At 38.9% G+C, this 21,417-nt stretch overlaps 1 protein-coding gene and 1 pseudogene across 6 annotated transcripts in view; one reads left to right on the forward strand and one right to left on the reverse strand.

Annotated features, from left to right (window-relative positions):
• The window catches only part of LOC141580302 (tripartite motif-containing protein 64-like), a 61,063-nt gene that overhangs the window by 18,272 nt on the left and 21,374 nt on the right, over nucleotides 1-21,417 (reverse strand). The window contains exons 5-6 of one of the 6 annotated variants that reach the window (XR_012512497.1): nucleotides 21,271-21,403; nucleotides 5,632-6,315 (exon numbers count right to left, since the gene is read on the reverse strand). The exons of 4 other annotated variants lie outside the window; for them this stretch is intronic. The gene's annotated coding sequence lies outside the window, so the exon portion shown is untranslated. Of the gene's footprint in view, nucleotides 1-5,631; nucleotides 6,316-21,270; nucleotides 21,404-21,417 lie in introns of those variants that run through there. One more of the 6 variants, XR_012512496.1, reaches the window with a different exon arrangement.
• Nucleotides 6,425-13,110, forward strand: LOC141580303 (tripartite motif-containing protein 43-like; annotated as a pseudogene).

Raw genomic sequence — 21,417 nt, forward strand, 5'->3', positions numbered from 1 at the left:
AAAAGTCTATCTGGTAACCCTAAAGATCAATAAATGCTCATTACAGAAACATCAGGTGATCATTAATCATTCTCAAAAATATTGGAAAGCAAAATAAAACGAATATAGTTTTAGTTTCATGAAAATGTATTTCCATACACAAAATAAAATTTTAGAACAAAACTGATTTTAATCAGTCATCTATGGGGATTGGGTCCAGGACTTGGATAAATATCAAAATTTGTGCATACTCAAGTCCTGCAGAAAAGACATGCATATATAAAAAGTTGTCCCTCTTCTGTGGAATTACAGGCTGATGGTGAACAAACCACTCAACAAATCAAATTGATATATCAGTATAATAATCCAGATGGTAGTGAAAATTATTTAATATTTCATCTTTTCGAGTGATTTTCAGAATAATTTAAGTACAGCATTCACAGAGCCAGATAAGATGTTCTGGATCACCTTCCCGTGCCTCAGTGAGGAAATGTAGCTGAGTATGTGGAATCTGAAGCCACATCTAGTCCCCTTGGGCTAACTAGCATGATATAACTCTCACCACATGCTTCATGCCCTTTGACATCCTGATCTTCACATTGTTAAGACAGTGAAGTAGGCAATAATATAAAACAGAAATAATTCCAAAAATCATGTCTAAGAGTCCAAATGGAATGTATCAGTTCTGCTTTATTTTTTTTTTGTTTTTAGAAACACATTCATAATTCTCTTATCTTATATTTTTTGTTAGTTCTTTATTAGCTACATCTGAGCTTCTCAGATTCAGGCTCGTGTCCTGAGTATCATTCTGTGATGAAAGTTGTAACATAACAAAGCTAAATGAAAAATGATTGTTGAGATTTGTTCCACAGAAATAAAGTCACTCACTTTAGAGCCTTTTTACTGGATTTGTGTCTTTTCTACTTTGTGATATTTTTAGCAAAATCATTTTCTGTATGCAATACTAATATTTAAAAATATGTTTGAAAACAAAAAAATAATTTGGCAAGTTATAGTTCACCATCTTTTTTTTTTTTTTTGAGACGGAGTTTCGCTCTTGTTACCCAGGCTGGAGTGCAATGGCGCGATCTCGGCTCACCGCAACCTCCGCCTCCTGGGTTCAGGCAATTCTCCTGCCTCAGCCTCCTGAGTAGCTGGGATTACAGGCACGCACCACCATGCCCAGCTAATTTTTTGTATTTTTAGTAGAGACGGGGTTTCACCATGTTGACCAGGATGGTCTCGATCTCTTGACCTTGTGATCCACCCGCCTCGGCCTCCCAAAGTGCTGGGATTACAGGCTTGAGCCACCGCGCCCGGCTAGTTCACCATCTTTAAAAGTAAAATGTTGGCCATTCACATATGTGGTTCCTTGCTTTCAATACTGTATTGTATTCTGTTTTCTTAAGAGATAGATCTCTCACCAGGCTGGATTGCAGAGGCTTGCTCACACCTCACTACAGCCTCAAACTCCTGGGCTCAAGCAATCCTCCTTTCTCGATTTCCTAAGTACCTGGGATTACAGTGAATAATACTGTATTTTCTATCCACCCTTACTTGCTGATGCAAAATATACAGATAGAAAGGGCTGACTGTATTTATTTTTAATAAATAATGTGCTTAAGTAGACCTGTACAATTCAAGTCACTATTTTGCAAGCATTAAATGTATATTTTAACATCCTATTATAGGCAAATTAAGAACGATAGCATACACAGGTACCATATTTTTAAGTCTTACGAAACACTATTGTGCTGAGGCTTTTAAAAGCACAGAAACAGCTGCATATGCCAATGGGAAAAATGATAGTGATTATTATTTATGCCAGAATAATAAATAACTGATAACCCCAGATATGCAAATACTGACAAGACTTTCTTCACCTAGGTATCCTAGTAATCTACTCACAGAAGTAATATCAATATTAAAATAAGATAACCTACTAATGTTTAGTAAGATGCCTGACAAATTGTAAGTATTTACCAAATGTTAACTAATAATATTCTTATTTTTAAAGCTAAACCTGTTAGGAACACGCAACATAGCATTTATTTCAGTCTTTCTACAATATTTGGCTGCCTGCTGTGATTTAAACACTTTCACAGAACTCACATTCCAAAAGGAGTGATGGGGTTGCTATTGCCATAAGAGTGATTCAGCATAACTGAAAGTGTGTCAACATGCCCTGAGTAGATGAACTCTGAGTCACTGAATTCAACATACCAATTCCGTCACAACTTAATTAACCAATGAGAAGCAATCATTCCATTAAGAAAGGATTAATTATGTTATTCATTAATTTAGCACTTTCATTTTGTAATTTAGTTTTACTAACAGTTAGCATTTACAACTGGCTGATCATTTTCTATGAGCCAATTATTGTATTGAATATTTACACAATATGTGATTTTTAATCTTCAGAGCAATTCTGCAAGTTGGGCAGGGCAGAAGCCCCATTTCGTAGCTGAGATAAAAAAAAGATCAGGAGTTAAGTAACTTGCCTAAATCAGTACTAGTTTTAGAATGAAATAGGAGGTCCATATGGTTATTTCAGTTGTACCCTGTTGACAAAGGAAAAATATAAATAACTAAAACCCCCATAATTTGAATTTTGGCTATGTTCAATATTTATGAATTTAGTATCATGAACTCACATTTTGTAATAGTATATGGTAAATGAAACACAGAATCCCTGTTAGCAGCTCCCATAAACAGATGAGACAATCAAATGAAACATAATTTTAATAAAATGCTATGGGCTTCTGAATCAAAATTACAAGGCATTGCTACAAATACAAAAATTGATGTGGTTACCATATGTAAAGCATGTACACATATAAACACACACACACACACACACACAAATTCTCTTTCTCTGTATCTTGTGTTAACACGCTGTATCCTTTGTTACAGGGGAAAGAAATGATACAAGAAAAGAAGGATGAAGACACAGTTCTTCCTTTGGTTTCAAAGGTTTGGATGGAAATTCAACATTTAGCTTAATTTACTTAGTGAGAAATTATTATGTGCAATGCACTGCTCAGTTGTTTCAGGAATTGTAAACATCAAATAGAGACACAGACTGGATCTTTACTATTATTTGGAGAAAATGAAACAAATATAGAAATAAGGAAGAAAAAGCTATGCGTCCTAAACAAACCATGTTTCTAATGATGAGGCATTTTGTCAAGGAGGGAAAACATCATTTTTCTTTTCAAGTTAGAAAATCAGCTTCATGGAATACACCGTGTTTGAAATCTACTAAAAGTGTTATTCTCGTTATTGACTTCTTACCCACAAAAAAAAAATTGGGAAGAATTATAAACAATAAGGAAACAATTCTCCCAATATTTCCCTAAAGATAACACAATTATTATACTAATTGATTGAATCCCTTTAATTTTTTCTATATTTGTTAAAGTAATCAAATTCTATTTACAATTTTATATGCTTTCTGCTTACTTTATATTTTGTCATAAATATCTTAGTATATTGTATTCCTAATCATCAATTTTTTTATATTTATTTATTGATTTATGTGTTTTGGAGACAGAAACTCAGTATATCATTGCAGTGGCATGATCTCGGCTCACTGCGACCTACACCTCCCAGGCACAAGCGATTCTTCCGCCTCAGCCTCCATAGTAGCTGGGACTACAGGTGCCTGCCACTGCACCTGGCTAGAGCTTTCTAGACTTTCTCCCTATTCCCCTTGAGCTGGGATGAGCAGAGCCAGGTAATATAGGAGGGAATCATATGTCCCACGGCTGCTGAGAGGCCCTTGGAAGGCTTCATCTGTAGCACAAGGAGAAGGAGAAATATTCCTTCTGGAGTGGGGAGGCCAGGAGTATCCTTAGATTAAATTCTTACATTACCATAAAAGTGAATTGCTGGGGGCTGTGGCTTGGGCTGCAATTCCAGCACTTTTGTAGTCCAAGGCAGGCAGATCACTTGAGATCAGGAATTCCAGATAAATCTAGCCAACATAGTGAAACCCCCTCCTACTAAAAATGCAAAAAAAAAGTTAGCCAGGCCTGGCAGCGGGCACCTGTAATCCCAGCTACTTGGGAGGCTGAGGCAGGAGAATTGCTTGAACTTCAGAGGCGGAGGTTTCAGTGAACTGCGATAGCTTCACGGCACTCCAGCCTGGGCAACACAGGAATTAAGGAAAACACGTCATTAAGGAAAAAAAAAAAAAGAAAAAACCTTTTGTTTTGAAGAAACTTAATCAACTATGTTAAGACCCACCTACGCCCTCTGAAATCCAATTAGAGGAAAGGGGTGTGGTCTTCAGAGACGTATAAAAGGACACCGCAGGAGCCAAGCTCATTCTTCTCCAGCACCCACAGAGTGGCTTTGCAACTGGCCTTGGAGACTTCCAAAAACTAACGCCACTGCGCTGTGAGACCCTGATCCCTGAGCTGACTTCATCATTTTGGACAGCAAGCTTTGGTGAGAACGTCTATCTATTTCTGAGTTAAGTGTACACTTTCCAGAGTAGGAGCTGCTATTAGGTTACAAACCAAAACAAACAAAATTTGGGGACTTTATCTGCAAACTTAGGTTTTTTTTTTAGATGAAATGATGTCATTTTCTGAGTTTTAAAAACAGCTCCATTTCTTTTTTAAATTATTTTAAACATAACCCATAGGTTTACAAGCTCCATTTAACCTATTTACAAATTAAACATTTTTGTCATCTGTCTTGCTGCATGATTCTCAAATTAATGTTATGATTAATTTTTTACTTAACGTATTTTTTAGTTGTTTTATAGATTATAATCATTTTGCAGTAGTTTCCAAATATCTAGTAATTCTTTAATCTCTGAAGACTCTGTAAATGGATTAGGAGTGTTGTAATCTATGTGTATAAATGTGTTATATTCTACTCTACTAGGGAAAATGTGCCTATGTTGCAATGTATGCCTGTACATCGGTAGAGTGCTTTGAATGATTTGGGCAAACATTTTTTTCTAAAACACGGTAAAAGTCTCTTCAGAAACCTCAGTTCCTCTGTGGAAGAAAGTCAGAAATGGCTATCCATGTAGGAAAGTCTCACTGGCAACTATGCAGAAATATCAGGAATAGAGGGTTTCTGTATTTATACTGTGTAGAAACCAGGATTTTAGATTTTTCCTTTGTCTCTTTGTTTTAGACAGGGACACACAGCCTAGAGTGCAGTGGTGGAAATAATCCTCACTACTGGCTCTACTTAATACCTCAAGCAATTCTTCAGCCTCATCCCCCAAAGTAGATGGGACTACAGGCATGGACCACCATGTTGGGCTTTACATATATAATCTATATAGTGTGTGTGTGTGTATGTGTGTGTGTGTGTGTGTGTGTGTGTGTGTGTGTGTAAAGATGGGGTTTCACCATGTTGGTCAGGCTGGTCTTGAACTCCCGACCTCAAGTGATCCACCTGCCTTGGCCTCCAAAGTGCTTGGATTACAGGCATAAACCACCAGGCCCGGCTGTGTGTGTGTGTTTTTAGAGACAGGCTGATCTAGACACTTTGCCATCATGTCGCCCAGTCTAGAACTCCTGAGCTCAAAAAATCTGCCTGACTTGGTCTCCGAAAATGCTAGGATTACAAGTTTGAGCTACCTTGCCCGGCCTACGTTTTCTTCCCCCCCACCCCTTCCATTTAAAGCACCACCTTACTGTCTAGTGCCTTTTATTATTGCATGATACTGAGTATTTTTCTGACTGTGTGAAAGAGTAATGACAATGCTTCCAAAGGGATTAGAAAACATTTCTATCCTCTGTATACCCTTCTATATTTTATCAATGTATCCCCAAACTAACAGACAGTCCAGGAATAGTAAACATGCCACAAAGTTTTTGTTGATTGAATGAACACAGCAGCCTAAAAAATGATTGTTTGTTCTATCTTGGAGAAGTACCTTTACCTTGGTTTATTTTGCCTTGGAGTGTAAAGGCTAGCTTTGCCTGATTTTGGACAAAGAATGACTTCTGCTTTATTTTCAAGCAGGGGCCCTCTGGACAACTCTGAGGGATCCTTGTTACAGTTAAATCAAACAATGAGAGTAGAAGAGCTTAGTTAGCATCCCTTCTCCAAACCAGTCCCTGGCAATTTAGAGTGTAACTACCCCATGAGTTGATAGCTTGATTAAATCCTAGAAGCCCAAGCAACTTGGTGGACACTAACACCTCAAAAAACTGACATTCTTCTGTGCAAAAGAGTAGGGTTCGGAAAGCTGGTTGTGCGTTGATTGGAGAACAATCACATTTTTCTACAGAGGTTGATGGCTCTTAGTGCCTCAGTTTTCTATTTGTCCTATCTCGGTCATTGCAAATGAAAGCCAATTCTTCTCTAGAAAAAAAAAAAAGATGTTATTTGATCACAACCTGATTGAAACTTTGCTTGGATCTTTGTCTCTCCAGGGCAGAAGATTAAATTCTTGTGGTTTTCTTCCCTCAGGAAAATGGACTCAGACTTCCCACAGGCCTTCCAGAAGGAACTCACCTGTGTCATCTGCCTGAACTACCTGGTAGACCCTGTCACCATAGGCTGTGGGCACAGCTTCTGTAGACCCTGCCTCTGCCTTTCCTGGGAAGAAGCCCAAAGTCCTGCCAACTGCCCTGCGTGCAGGGAACCATCACACCAAAAGGATTTCAAAACTAACATTTTTCTGAAGAATTTAGTGACGATTGCCAGGAAAGCCAGTGTCTGGCAATTCCTGAGCTCTGAGACACAAGTATGTGGGACCCATAGGGAAACAAAGAAGATGTTCTGTGCCACGGACAAGAGTCTGCTCTGCTCACTGTGCTCTAACTCTCAGGAGCACGGGGCTCACAAACACTGTCCCATTGAAGGGGCAGCTGAAGAACACCGGGTAAGACACAGTGCTGGGATCACCTGCAGGCTGGAGGGTGGAGGAGTTAAAGAGATGAGAAGGGAGATGAGAACCATTGTGGTGATCACTCCATCCTTTACTGAGTGCCAGGTGCTTTTGGAGGTACCAATGATGAAATTTTGAATTCAATATGCAACTATACCTGCCTTCACAAAGCCTGCACCCAAAAAGAGGGTGATTAAGTGAATGTCACTATTACTTTGACTCTACAGTATAACACTAAAGGCATCGAAAAGCTACCAAAACTACAAGAACAAAGAAAATACATTTTGGAAATATATTTAATATTACTGGACAAATGACAAAAGCAGGCGGCCAGCATAGTGGAAGGGTGTTTCACTGATCATTACCTAGGTTACAAGAAATCTTCACTCACCAGTTCCCTAAACTGTTATACATCTGAAACCTCAGATTTGAAAATACTGAGGATGAGCAGTGAAAAAACTTGGTTTATTTTCCTCTCTCTAGTCTGTTCATACATTTTAACCCTTGCCTGCGTATCTCACTCAGAGTATGGAATCTATGGTATTTGATTTTCTGTTGCTCACCCTCATAATTCTTTTGCAGGAGAAGCTCTTAAAGCAAATGAGGATTTTATGGGAAAAAATTCAAGAAAATCAGAGAAATCTAAGTGAGGAGGAAAAAACAAGCATCCTCTGGAGTGTAAGTATGAGATCATGTGTCTTCAGGACATGTTTGAGACAGGCATGCCGAGAACATTTATATTAGCAACTTGAGTTGAAATTCTCATATGCCAGATTTTGTCATATGTTTATTTATAGCCTGGAAAACAACCTGACTGTTCAACATAACAATTGTTCAGGTGTTCTGGAAATGTTTTTCAGATAAGTAAATATATATATATATATATATATATATATATATATATATATATATATGTAAATTCTGAGAGGCCAGTATGTGCTTAAAATTAATCAGTATTTCAGGCAGAGGTTTCTGTATGAGATGAATTATGTAATACTGATTAAATAATACATAAATGAGAAATAAAGGCATTTAGCAGTAAATATGATGTTGCTCCTAGGGAAAAAGGTGGGTGGAAACAGTAATTTAAGAACTATGCCCATGCTAGTGAAATCTGATAGCAAAGGACCCAGACCATGATGGCTGTTTGAGTAGGCGAAAATGTAACATGATGAAAAGCTGAGGAGAAGAAACGAAAATGACTAGGGGAGTGAGAGAATAGTTTGTCAATATTGGGAGGAGAAACACAATGGAATGGAGATTCATGTTCTTAGAATGGTGAGGTAAGACTGTAGCTTTAGACAGAAGAAGGGAGGAGACAGAGCAGAGGTAGTCAGTTTCAGAGATGGGGGCTACAATGTTTATTGAGATCGTTTTTGTGTGATGGCTTCTGACCCTGATTAGAATATACTGACAACATTTACTAAGAATGACTGTTTAGGCTGTGAAGTACAAAGATTTGAGGCTACAGACTAATTGAGTAACAAATATATATATTGTTGATGATGATGTAACAATCAATGATAAATTTTACTTGTTTTCTAGTGGTATTTCAGATTTGAGAGGACATATATTTAAACATTTAAATCTAAAGGGCTTTTATGCAGGTGTTCAAGAATTGATGAATTATAAACATTTTGAAGGAAGGTCTTTTTTTAGGTTCTGGGGTACATGTGCAGGTCATGGAAGATTGTTGCAAAGGTACATTCATGGCAAGGTGGTTTGTTGCCCCCATCCCCCATCACCTATAACTGACATTTCTCCCCACGTTATCCCTCCTACCTTCCCTCCCACTATTCCCCCCAGCACCCACAATGGACCTCAGTGTGTGATGCTCCCATCTCTGTGTCCACATATTCTCATTGTTCAACATCCACCTATGAGTGAGAACATGTGGTGTTTGATTTTCTGTTCTTGTGTCAGTTTTTTGAGAATGATGGTTTCCAGGTTCATCCATGTCCCAACAAAGGACACAAACTCATCATTTTTTATAGCTGCATAGTATTCCATGGTGTATATGTGCTACATTTTCTTTGTCCAGTCTATCATCAATGGGCATTTGGGTTGGTTTCAGGTCTTTGCTATTGTACACAGGGCTGCAATGAACACATGTGTGCATGTGTCTTTATAATAGAATGATTTCTAGTCCTTTAGGTAAACACCGAGTAATGAGATTGCTGGGTCAAGTGGAATTTCTATTTCTAGATCCTTGAGGAATTGCCACACTGTCTTCCACAATGGTTGAACTAATTTACACTCCCATCAACAGTGTAAAAGCATTTCTATTTCTCCACATCCTCTCCAGCATCTGTTGTCTCCTGATTTTTTAATGATCGCCATTCTAACTGATGTGAGGTGGTATCTCAATGTGGTTTTGGTTTGCATTTCTCTAATGCCCAGTGATGATGAGCATTTTTCATGTTTCTTGGCCTCACATATATCTTCTTTTGAAATGTATCTGTTCATATCCTTTGCCCACTGTTGGATGGGTTTGTTGGTTTTTTTTCTGTAAATCTGTTTTAGTTCTTTGTAGATTCTGGGTATTAGCCCTTTGTCAGATGGGTGGACTGTGGATATCACTCTGGTTCTGTGTCTCACTCAGTGGGAGCTGCACTCCAGAGAAGCTTCCTTTCAACCATCCTGGTCTCCCCTAAGGAAGATCTTTTTAACTTATCCTAGTGTTTGTAAAGAATGAAAATTAAACGAAGGAAAGGTCAGGATGAATTAGTGGGTTCTGTGAGGTGGACGTAGACCTGGGTATGTAACCTACAAAATCCATGTCTCTCCAGGCCTATGCACTTCTTCGTGCACAGATGATCAGGGTTGAGTATATGAAGCTGCATCCAGTTATTCATAAGGAAGAAAAACAACATTTAGAGAGACTGTGCAAGGAACACCAAGAGATATTTTCACAACTCCAGAGAAGTTGCATCAACATGCATCAAAAGAAGCAGCACTTGAAAGAAATGTATCGGGAACTAATGGAAATGTGTCATAAACCAGATGTGGAGCTGCTCCAGGTAAGAACTGAGGATGTCCCTTGAGACACTTCGTATTAGCTGACATTTACATCTTTGCTTTTCATTGGGTACCAAAGACATACTTCATCTCCTGCATTGATGGTGATAGACATTCCCACCTAGTTATAGAGATAAACTACAACTCCTAACCTAATCATAGAAACAAAGCTTTATGGAGCTGTGCAGATAGATTTCCACAGAACATTTTCCACCTCAAGCTTTCTTCTCCAGTTCATTTCATTAAAACTCTGGAAGAGAAAACATTCATGTGAAAATAATATTTTTGTCTATGTTGGATGATACATAGAAATTATGAAGAAACTAACATTTCCTTCTTCCTTTTTTTGGGCAGTCCTAGGTTTGAAATGCCCTTGACTTGAGCCACATTACCCCTCAGGAACTAGCCCTGAAAAAGACCACATTGTAGACAGCTGCAGCAATGCACAGTCACTACTCAACCTTTCTCTCTCACTCAGATCCAGGGTCCTGAATTTATCAGAAACAGATTCTGTCAATTGGTCTTACTGGTATTAATGTGAGAAATGAGAATACATTTTAAAAGACCTGCAGTGATAGTATGTAGTACTTCGAAAGTTTTCAAAACCTAAAGACTAGACAGGTAGAATCTAACAACTTGTGTGTTCATTTGCTTCCTTCTTTTGAGACGGAGTGTGTTCTGTCACCCAGTCTGAGTGCAGTGGCCTAATCTCAACTCACTGCAACCTCTACCTCCTGTGTTCAAGCAATTCTCCTGCCACACCCTCCCCAGTAGCTGGGACTACAGGCATGCACCATGACACCCAGTTAATTTTTTTGTATTTTTATCAGAGATGAGGTTTTGCCATGTTGGCCAGGCTAGTCAGGATCTCCTGTCCTCAGGTGATCCATTCACCTTGGCCTCCCAAAGCGTTGGAAATACAGATATGAGCCACTACACCCAGCCAGAATAACAACTTTCTAAAGAAGTATCTTTTTTCTCTCTCTCTTTACAGGATTTGGGAGACATCATGGCAAGGTATGTTTTTGGTCATCATTGCAGGCCGAAGCACAAGGTGTGCTATGAAAAACATCAAGCTGTTTTCAACAAAGTGAAAACATAATTTGTTAACATAATGTGTCAGTGTGATTGTGTGTGTATGTGTGTGTACTCAGGTGTTTGTGTGTTATGTTGAATGTTTTCTTATGCCCTGTATCAGATTTTAATCTTTTCTTACTTTCCCAAGTGACTCAGGGGGTAATGTTTTGAAGAGTTCAATGTAGAAGTTACTAGGATATAGTTGCCTAATTTTAAGATTCAGAATCATAATTAGAAACAAACTATTTGGTGGCAGATAGAGAGAGAGGCAATTATCTTTCAGTGGTAGTAGGTTAGAAATGGAGTGAATCCTTAGAAAGATTCCCTAAGAGAGCCATAAACCCATCCTAGGATTGTGGAGTTACATGACAATATCAGAAGTGGGTTTGAATGAAGGATTTCCTGTTGGAATCTATTTCTTAAACACAGACACCAGAAAGGTTAACCAACTGCACCTGCTTCCTTGCAGGAGCGAGTCCGTGCTGCTGCACATGCCCCAGCCTGTGAATCCAGAGTTAACTGCAGGGCCCATCACTGGACTGGTGCACAGGCTCAACCGCTTCCGAGGTGAGTGTCGCCGTCTTGCTGGGATAAACATGTAATGTCTTCAAGTATGGTTTCTATGGGCAGTTTTCCTAGTGTAATGATATTTCATCTGGAAGAAACTAGTTTGTGAATATGTCTTTATATTTATAGTTTCACTATCATCAAAGAGACTAAACTAAAAGCTGGTAAAATGTAATAAGAATCAGCCATATAACAAATTACTTAGAAAAACATAAAACATGCAGAATGGCTCCTTAGGACTTAGAAACATTCTCTGACAAAATTTCATGTATACAAGTATTACATGAGGTATACAGAACTGAGTTAATTCAGGACATTTCAACTTCAAATTAAGTGCTGTTAATGATTGTGATTTGGTGACAGTGTTTTTTTTTTAAGTAAACTTCAGGTGAAGTTTCATAGCATTTGTAATTTTAATCATGTGCATTTTAATCAACCAAAACACCCATGAGTAACTTAAATAACAATGCAAATCTGAGAATCTGCAAACAATAGGAAAGTGATTTGGTGGTTGATGAGCCCTTAGATAGAACTCCAGGACAGATCATGATCAATCAGGCAGATAAAAGAAGTCTGTGCTGAAATCCAGCATGAAAGTCAGATAATTCCTGCAAGGAATCTGCACTTTCCAGAAGATGGATTCAGATTTTCTCTTTAAGTATGAATTTGCTTACTTAAGTGGCAGATCATATTTCTGGCAAAGTGATAATTTATTTAGGTGTAAGAATGGCTCTCCACCTCATCTCCTGTCCCCAGCCTCCTGCTCTTCCCTGACAGGGAAGAGGAAATGCACATATATTTTATTGCCATGGACTTGGATGCAGTGCAAGAGCTTCCAGTTTTTCAGTTGTTATAAGAAGTAGCTGACTAGACTTAGGCATGACAAACCTCCCCTTATATTTTTGAGTTTATAGAAATTGTGGTCCTTGTAGTTTGGCCATGTACTTATGCAGATATCCTAATACCCTCTGATTCCAACATTTTTCCAGACAAAAGTTGCCTTTTAATCTTGACCTGTGGTTTCTAGTGAGAGTCTCTTTCTTATCTGAACCTAAGAATGTAGAAGCTGCTTTTCGCTGGAACGTTCTCTTTTTTCTACAGTGGAAATTTCCTTCAATTATGAAGTAAGCAATCACAATATCAGCCTGTTTGAGGATGCGAGAAGTTGGATGTTTAGACCTGAACAGGAAGGTGGATCTGTGAATTCTGACAGACCTGACTATTTTGCTGCATGGGGAGCCCAGGCCTTCTCCTCTGGGAAACACTATTAGGAGCTGGATGTGGACGACTCTTGGGACTGGGCTCTGGGTGTCTGTAAGGACTCCCAGACAAGGAAGAATGGCACCATGATTACATCTGTGGACATATTTCTTCTTTTATGTGTGAAGGTGAGTCATCATTTCCATCTCTTGACCAGCTCTCCAATGCTTCCTCACTATGTAGAGAAACCTCTGGGCCAGGTTGGTGTGTTTCTGGATTTTGAAAGTGGAAGTCTGAGTTTTTTGAATGTAGCCAAGAATTCCCTCATATGGCGTTACCCAGCTGGCTCCTTAAAATTCCCTGTCAGGCCTTTCTTTTACACTGGCCACAGATGATCAAGATAAAGAAAGCTGACTGTTTGGGAACTGCATGTACAAGGGAGTCCTTCACTGTTCAAGCAAAGGAATCATACTGTTCGGGCTTTTTTTCTGTTTTAGTGTCACTTTATTACAGTTAAATAAAAAATACGTAAAATGCAAAATATTTTTGTATGCTTTTCTACAATTAAAATAATCTCTGATGGCCCATTACCTAAAATGTATATTGTGATTTTCAACTGCTTTGTGAATTTATTGGATGGAATTCTGGAAATATGTGGGTGTGTGATTCCAGCTGAATGATCTCAGGCAGGAACATAATTTGCACATCATGGACAGACAGGATTTTGTACAATGCATTTGCAAGTGTGGGAGCTCCCTCCTATTGATACAATAAAGTCTGCACCTCATCACTTTAGGGGGAACATTTATTTTACACCTAAATTGTCACTGAATCTTTGGGCAAAAATGAGGATTTAACAGGCATGTGTCCTATGGTGACAAAAACACATTCTGAGAAATGCATTATTAAGTGATTTTTATCACTGTGTGAACATCAGAGTGAACTTACAAAAACCTAGATAGAACAGCCATCTGCAGACATGGGCCAAATGGTGCAGCCTGAGGAGCCTTGCTCCTCTGAGAACTTGCCAGCAATGCCTGAGCTAGAACCCAAAAGGTTTAACCCACATTGACTTCTGTAGCTGTTTAAAAAAGCAAACAGCATCACCCAGGAGAAAATAGACAGAGGAGCAGACTGTCTGCTTTAACATGTGTTTATACTTAAAATTCACACAGATTGTGAATTCTCACTGATAACCTAGACCTGAGACATCATCACCTCATGTTACAGTGGGAACACATTAGTGTCAGGAAAAAAGAAAACAAGACAAAACAAGCAAAACCCAGTTCTGATAAGAACCCAGATTCTAGTGAGTCAATTGAGTCTGTCTACCTACCAAATGGTCATTTTCATGATCACCAATTAAATAATGGCAACAGATGTTCTACTCCCAGTCTAGAAGATGATCCTGACTGATGTCTGGGGTTCCTCAGTTGGGGCTGTTACCTCGAATATATTCAAAGGGCCTCTTCAGGTAGCCACTTGGGCTTGCTCATAGCATGTTAGTTACCTTTCCACAGTGAAGATTCCCACAGAGTCAGGAGAAGTGTTATTATGCTAGAGTAAAACATCAGCTATAGTCACAACACTACACAAAGTAAAGGGACTAGAACATTCAACAGTAGCAGTCTTGAAGTTACATCATAGGAAGAGAATGTGGGATGGAATGTATCTTTAAGAAGTGGACATTGAGGATCTACATCCAGAGACTGTGGTGCTATAAAACATGAGATCTAAGAAGCCCCTTAGATCTGCCCCAGATTCGTGTAAAAGGGCAATTGACATATGAGACCAAAAAAGAATTAAATATTCTTTTGGAATTTTTTCTCAAGATTTAGTATCAACTGGACAATCATTATGAAAACAACATGGCAAAACCATTGAGGAGGATGCACAGGATGCTGAAGTAGAGGGAGGGAAGGATGATCCACCTCCTTCAAGATGACCAGAGTCAGACCCACTAACTCTAGGACAGTGAGATGAAAAAGGTCAGTGCACCCTTGGCAGGAACCCCTCTGATGTCTCTAAGTGGCTGGAAACTATTAATGTAGGCCTTCTGAGTGCCTTGTACTTTTCAAGATTTCTTGATGATAAGAGCCACTAACCAGATTCCATAATACATAGAATACCTTCAGCATAGAGGGTGAGAAAGTCTTTCCTTCAAAAGCCAGAAGTTCAGAAACTTGTAGCCACGGCATCCAATGGACCTTACTGTAAGTGTGGACTAAAGAGAGAGAAACATTGGCTTTAACCTCAGATACAAGCTGTTCCATTCTCACTGCCCTGTGACTCCCATACTCACAAGGGAAGGTGAGGTTAGGTGCTGTGGCTATTCCTTCTTCTGGACTGTAGAAATTTTTGATGCTGACTCAGAGATATGTTCTCTGTTTATTAAAATCTAATGCCTATTAACATTCTGCTGTGAAGGAGATAGGCTGTGTCCTGTCACAGGCCTCTCACCCTGTGCCCATATGTTCCACTCCTCTGGCCCTTAGTGATCCATGATGCCTGCCAGAATCACTGAGATTCTTCTCCACCTCCATCAGTCTTCTGGCCCAGGTCTCGGAACACAGGTCCCTGTCTATCCATTTCTCATTATCTGCCCTTGTCCTTCAAATTCACAACATAAGAAAAGTCGGTCATCAAAATATCCTGGAATGGGAAACAAGGGTTTCCTCTTTGGCCTGAGACCCAGCAATGCAGATGCAGGATTCAAAGGCAGGAGGAGGAAGCAAAAGTGGATGCCCTTGAAACTACTCAGTCACATCCTTGTGACATCTGAAAAGGTAAAAGGTATTTGGGGTTAAACAATTGGAACGGAGAAAGAGGACAGTCACGTTCAGGTGTATATGGAGAAAGAGAGATTCTGTCAGTGCCTTACACAAAGTAAAACTCTCTTACTTTAATGGGATGTACGCATGCATGTGTCAGAAAAGTAATCCTAGGTGAGAAAAAGCAAAGTCATAGTAAAGAAGGGATCCAGATAAAGAAGGGAACAGGCAACATTTCCTGCACATTTCAAAATGATCATTTCCCGGAATTAGCATGAAGTGTCTGTTGTATATCAGTATCCAAAGTGAAAAAGACAGCTGAGAGTAATATGGTGTCATGGTTTAGAGCAATGTCTTGAAGTTAAACTGCCTCACTTTGATTCCCACACCCACTGCTTATAAGCCTCATTCCCAGAACAAAGTGCCTTTCTCAAAGCAATGTGTGTGGATGTGGACTGCATGGGTGTGTTATGCATATATTTACATAATATAGTGTTGATATATACACAGTAATTGTGTATACACACACACACACACACACACACACACACACACACACACACATCCTGTACCTATATAAAATAATTGTATCAGTACCTTGCAAAATGGTTAAAATTTACTTAAACAAACAGCTATAAGACAGATAAACTGTAAAGGTAGTTCAGCCAAAAAAAAAAGCAAATAAATGGGAATAAGAGAAATAATAGAAACTTATGAGGAGGCAAGGAAAAAAAGAGCAAATCATTGAGAGAGAACCCAAATTTAAGATAGCAGTAAGTGAAAGTGCCAGAAAAAGCATTTTAAAACCCAAAGAACTATAAATCGTTCTACTATAAAGACACATGCACATGTGTATTCATTGCTGCCCTGTGTACAATAGCAAAGACCTGGAACCAACCCAAATGCTCATCAATGATAGACTGGACAAAGAAAATGTGGCACATATGCACCATGGAATACCACACTGCCATGAAAAACAATGAGTTCATGTCCTTTGTAGGGACTTGGATGAATCTAGAAACCATCATTCTTAGCAAATTGACACAAGAACAGAAAACGAAACACCACATGTTATCACTCACAGGCGGGTGTTGAACAATGCAAACATGTAACTCAGGGAGAGAAGCATCACACACTGGGGGCAGTTGGGGGAGGCTAGGGGAGGGACAGCAGGAGGTAGGGAGTGTGGGGAGGGATAACATGGGGGAGAAATGCCACATATAGTATGCACCTATGCAACAACACTGCATGATCTGCACATGTACCCTAGAACCTAAAGTAAAATTTTAAAAAATTAAAAAATTTAACAAAGTGCTTTACAACTTCTAACATTTGCATTAGAAGATTGATTAGAGAAAGGACACATTTGCATATCATCTGGGACGGAGGTTTCATCTGGTTCTCACACTCAGGGTTCTAAGATGCCATGATCATGACATGCAGCAGTCACAGATCTCAAGGATCACTGGAGCTCTCCATCCTGCCTCAAAAGAAAGCAGAAAATGCTGAAGGTCTCGGCTAAGGGATCCACAATCTAGGACTTGGGCTTTAGCCTGTGAATCACTTTCCCGTATGTTGTCCTCAATTTGTACAGTTGTGACACAATGCTACTTTTCAGCTCCCAGAACATCTCAAATGACACCACAGGCTGCTCCCCCAGGCTCCTAAGCCTTGCTGTGTCTCCTAGTCTTAGTTTGGAGAGCCATGGTGGTTCTCAGTCACCCTCAGAATATGTGAGGCAGACACCCCAGCCAGTTTATAGTGGAGCCACAGAAAAATGGGAGACTTAATGAGGCTGTGTGAGGACACTGGGAAGATGAAGTATAAAGGACTGAACCCCTATGTTCTGGCTTCAACATTTTTCCCAATCACCCAGGTGTACACCCACTCAGGACTCAACTTTCCTTTTGTTCAGTGATGCCTGTCAAATAAGCTTTAAATAAGCTTCCATAGATTAGGGAGATCTGGCTCTTAGCTTAACAGGTTCAATGAAAGACTTCACATGACTGATTATCTGTGAGAAATGAACCCTGATTTCCTGGGGTTGAGAATATTATAGATTTTATAATGTCTTCACATTTCAGTCCACATTTATTTTATGAATATGCTCCAAAATTTGATTCACTTTCTTTTTTTTTTTGAAGATGTGTTCATATTTCAGTCCACCTTTATTCTGCAAACTATGCTGAAAATTATTTTACTACTTTCTAACTCTCTCTCTCTCTCTCTCTCTCTTTCTCTTTTTCTGAGACATGGTTATCTCATTTTACTATAAAAATCTGCATTCTCTATCTACTATTCTTTCAAATGTAAATAGATTTTGTACTATCCATTCCATAAGTAATTTATACTGCCTTTTACTTTGTAATTTACTATATACATTGGTTTATTACACTTTGTGTTTCTATAACAGAATTCCTGAGGTTAGGTATTGTGTAATAGAAAGAAGTCAATGCCCACAATCCTGGCTACTGAAAGTCTAAGACTGGGCAGATGGACCTGGTGAGGGACTCTGGTAGAGTTCATTTATTCCAGGAAGTGGAGAAGAAGCAGGCAGGTTCAAAGACATTACGTGGTGAGATAGGAAGCAAGAGAGAGAAACCAGGAAGACAGATTTTTTTTAAAACAACTTGCTCTCTCAGAAACATATTCATTCCTGCTGAAGCTAAACTTCACAACCCCATCTCACCCCAAAAACATGAAGGCATTCCCATGACCCAAACACCTCGGAGTAGGCCCTACCTCTCAACACTGATAAATTGGCAATCATCAGCTTCAACATGGGATTTCACAGAAAGGAGTCAAACCATAGAACATATGATAGTTTAAACGATGGCAGCCTCCTCATTTTAAGTTTTATTTTCTCCTTCCCTATCACTTTATCTTTTTTTAATAAATTGAAGATCCAGGCAAAGTTTCAAAATCAGCACTATGAAATAAAATTTTGTTGTAATTATTTAAAACCTAAACATAATGATATTTTCTTAGACTGTGAATCTGGCATTCAGTCTATTTCTTGATTTTGTTGGCATTCGTCACTTAGAATTTTCATTCATTATGTTCTTGGAAACTTCAATGCAATATTTCTTTATGTTAGGTCTTTTATTTGTTCATATATTTGTTAGCTGCACATGTAGTATGTATTATGTTCTAAGAATTGCATTAGAAAGTGAGAATATAGTGGCAAATAAGACCAATTCTGGCCTTACCATTTTAGAATGTACAGTTTCATAGTAATATCTACAAATTGAATGAGAATTTGTTGGATATTATGAGGAGCTAGCATAATATTCTTAGAGTGTGTAATAATAACTGTCTGGTCTACAGGTGGTGGGAGGAATTTCCTAAAATGCTTTTGTTTGAGGTTTTCTGAAAAGTAATGAATGATTAGGATTTAGAGACATAATTTGCCAGATACTTGGATCCACCCATCTAGATCAGACTTCAAGAGAAAACTAAGAGCTCTAGTGAGTTCAGTAACTGAGATATTCAGCACTTTATTCTTCTACCCCAACTTAGTTTAAATAGGTGAGTAAAACACATTGTTTACAATAGGAATGGCTTGGATAAATTATGTGAAATGCCAGAAACAAGACACAAAGAACCACATATTGTATCATTTGATTTGCACAAAATGTCTACAATGCACAAATCCATAAAGATCTAAGGTATATATACTTATTTGTAGCTCTAACTCTCACTATGCATATAAAAAGAGACAGTTATAAACAAGAGACAAGAATAACACAGAAGAGATAATTCTCAGATTTTTCTCAAGAACAAAAACAAAGGTTCTCTAATGACAATTATATATATGGACTGCAATTCTTTATTTTTCAGATATGGTTGAGCTTCCTTGAAGAGACTACATAGTTAAGTGTGTTGATTAATACCCTGCAATGGAGATTGTATTGCTTAGGTAGAGTATCTTTAAGGTCCCATGTAATTGTTTTAAAAGGTATAAACCTTAAAAACTATTTTGAGTTTGTTTCATTTTGTCTTTTAGCCACTCAATAATAAATTTTCTGTGTATTCTTTTCCCAGTGTCGTAGAGACTAGAAGCCCAGAACATCTATTTCTTCATAATTCCTGTCAGCAGAATTTTAGACTGTATTCCACAAATACAAGGCATTAACAAAAGCATTGGAGAGGATAACAGAAGCAAGTATCATTCCTGTTCACGTGGATGCAGCAAAGAATCACATGGGACAGGACATGCATATGACAGACATAAGGTTTTGCTAGTGACTGTGGACATTGTCTATCAAAATACTCCCACTAGTGCTGCAGCAGTCTGAGAAAACCAATGACTACTTCCCATGTTAACTAAAAAATTTTGATCTTCTAGAAGTCACTGGCAGATTTCCTTGGCTTTTTCTTCCTCAGCTTTTCTATAAAACAGCTGTTTTATAAGAGCTGTTTCTAAATTCCTTTATTAAATATCTTTCTGTTTGCTATAGCTACAGTGCTTTCTGTCTTCATGGTCATAGCAAGACTTGTTGTGAAAAAATGTGCAAATGACATACCAATAATACAACATGTTTATAAACAGCAACTTTTAATATAATATGCTATATTTTAATTTCTTATTGGTATCATCATTGATGCCATGTTCTACTTCACATGTCAAAAATATTTTAAATTGGTTATAAATATATATGCTTATATTTAATCTGTGAGAAAAAAATGAAATCATTAGCTTAAGAGCATGAATTATTGTCACTTCTAGGAATCACTTAAGGAATAACCATAATAGATTGTTGTAATAATTATGTTTTTTTTAATTCACAGGTAGCCTTACTTAAGCATATTCTGATTTTGTTTTCAATGGGCTAAACAAAATTTTATGTCTTGATTTTCTCACTTTCAGTTTGTAATACATATTTAATTTCCATAGTCACTGGGTAACTATAACATGGAAAACACAATATTTCTAAAATTAGCTATTTGTGTTTAATATCATTCATTAAATAAAATGTAGTTTTTAAAAGAATTGCCTCTGATGGCAGTGGTGGCCTATCTGGAGCAGCCTCTGTGGGGGTGCCAGCTGCAGTCGGGGAGGCACAGCCAGGGCTGCACACTCCATGGAGCCAGCGGGAGCCGCCAGAAACAGGTGGGAACCCTGCTCCCTGCTGAGTTGGTGAAGCAGAAGAGCTAGGCTCAGGGACACAGCTGCAGCTATCCAGCTGCAGCTCCAGACTCAGAATCCCTGCACTCTTGGGGACCAGGAAGCGCCTCTCCCCCAAGTGGCTCAGATGTCTCTGTTCTTACTCCCTGGACTCTGCCTTTCCCTTGGCACCTGCAATAATTTTGGAGGAAAGCTGTGGTCAAGCCCGAGTGCTGTTGCAACCTAGCCAGTTGTGCACATACTAAAGACAGCACTGACAATATCCTCCACCACTGCCTTGGTGTCTTCCAGATTTTGGGTGCCAAGGAGCACAGGAGGGAGACTGGAAGGGGCTAATGGCAGCTTGGCACAGGGTTGCAAGTTCTCCTCTGTGAAAACAGAGTGGGTTGAGTTGTACTGAATGCAGATGGTAGCAGGCAGACAGGTTCTTGGGCACAAAGGGTGGGTCCCTGTTGAAACTCAACCTTCAAGCCAGGGATGGGTTACCAGTTCCAGGTGGAGTCTGTGGCTTGGAGTGAGAACTTACGGTGCTTTTTTTGGCTCATCCATGGCCACCTATTGATCAATCAGCACTCAATTCCTCCCTTCTGAGCATATAAAAACCCCAGACTCAGCCAGACTCACACAGACATTGGTACTACCAGCTGCAAGAAAGAGTTACTCACTTTGGATCTCTGGTGAGCTGTTTTGTTGCTCAGTGAAGCTTCTCTCTGTCATGCTCACCTTCCAGTTTTCCACTCATTCTACTTGGACGTTGAACAAAAACTCAGGACCAGCCAAATGATGGGACTGAAAGAGCTATAACACAAACG

This window comes from Saimiri boliviensis, chromosome 11, assembly GCF_048565385.1.
Source record: "Saimiri boliviensis isolate mSaiBol1 chromosome 11, mSaiBol1.pri, whole genome shotgun sequence".
NCBI lineage: Eukaryota > Metazoa > Chordata > Mammalia > Primates > Cebidae > Saimiri > Saimiri boliviensis.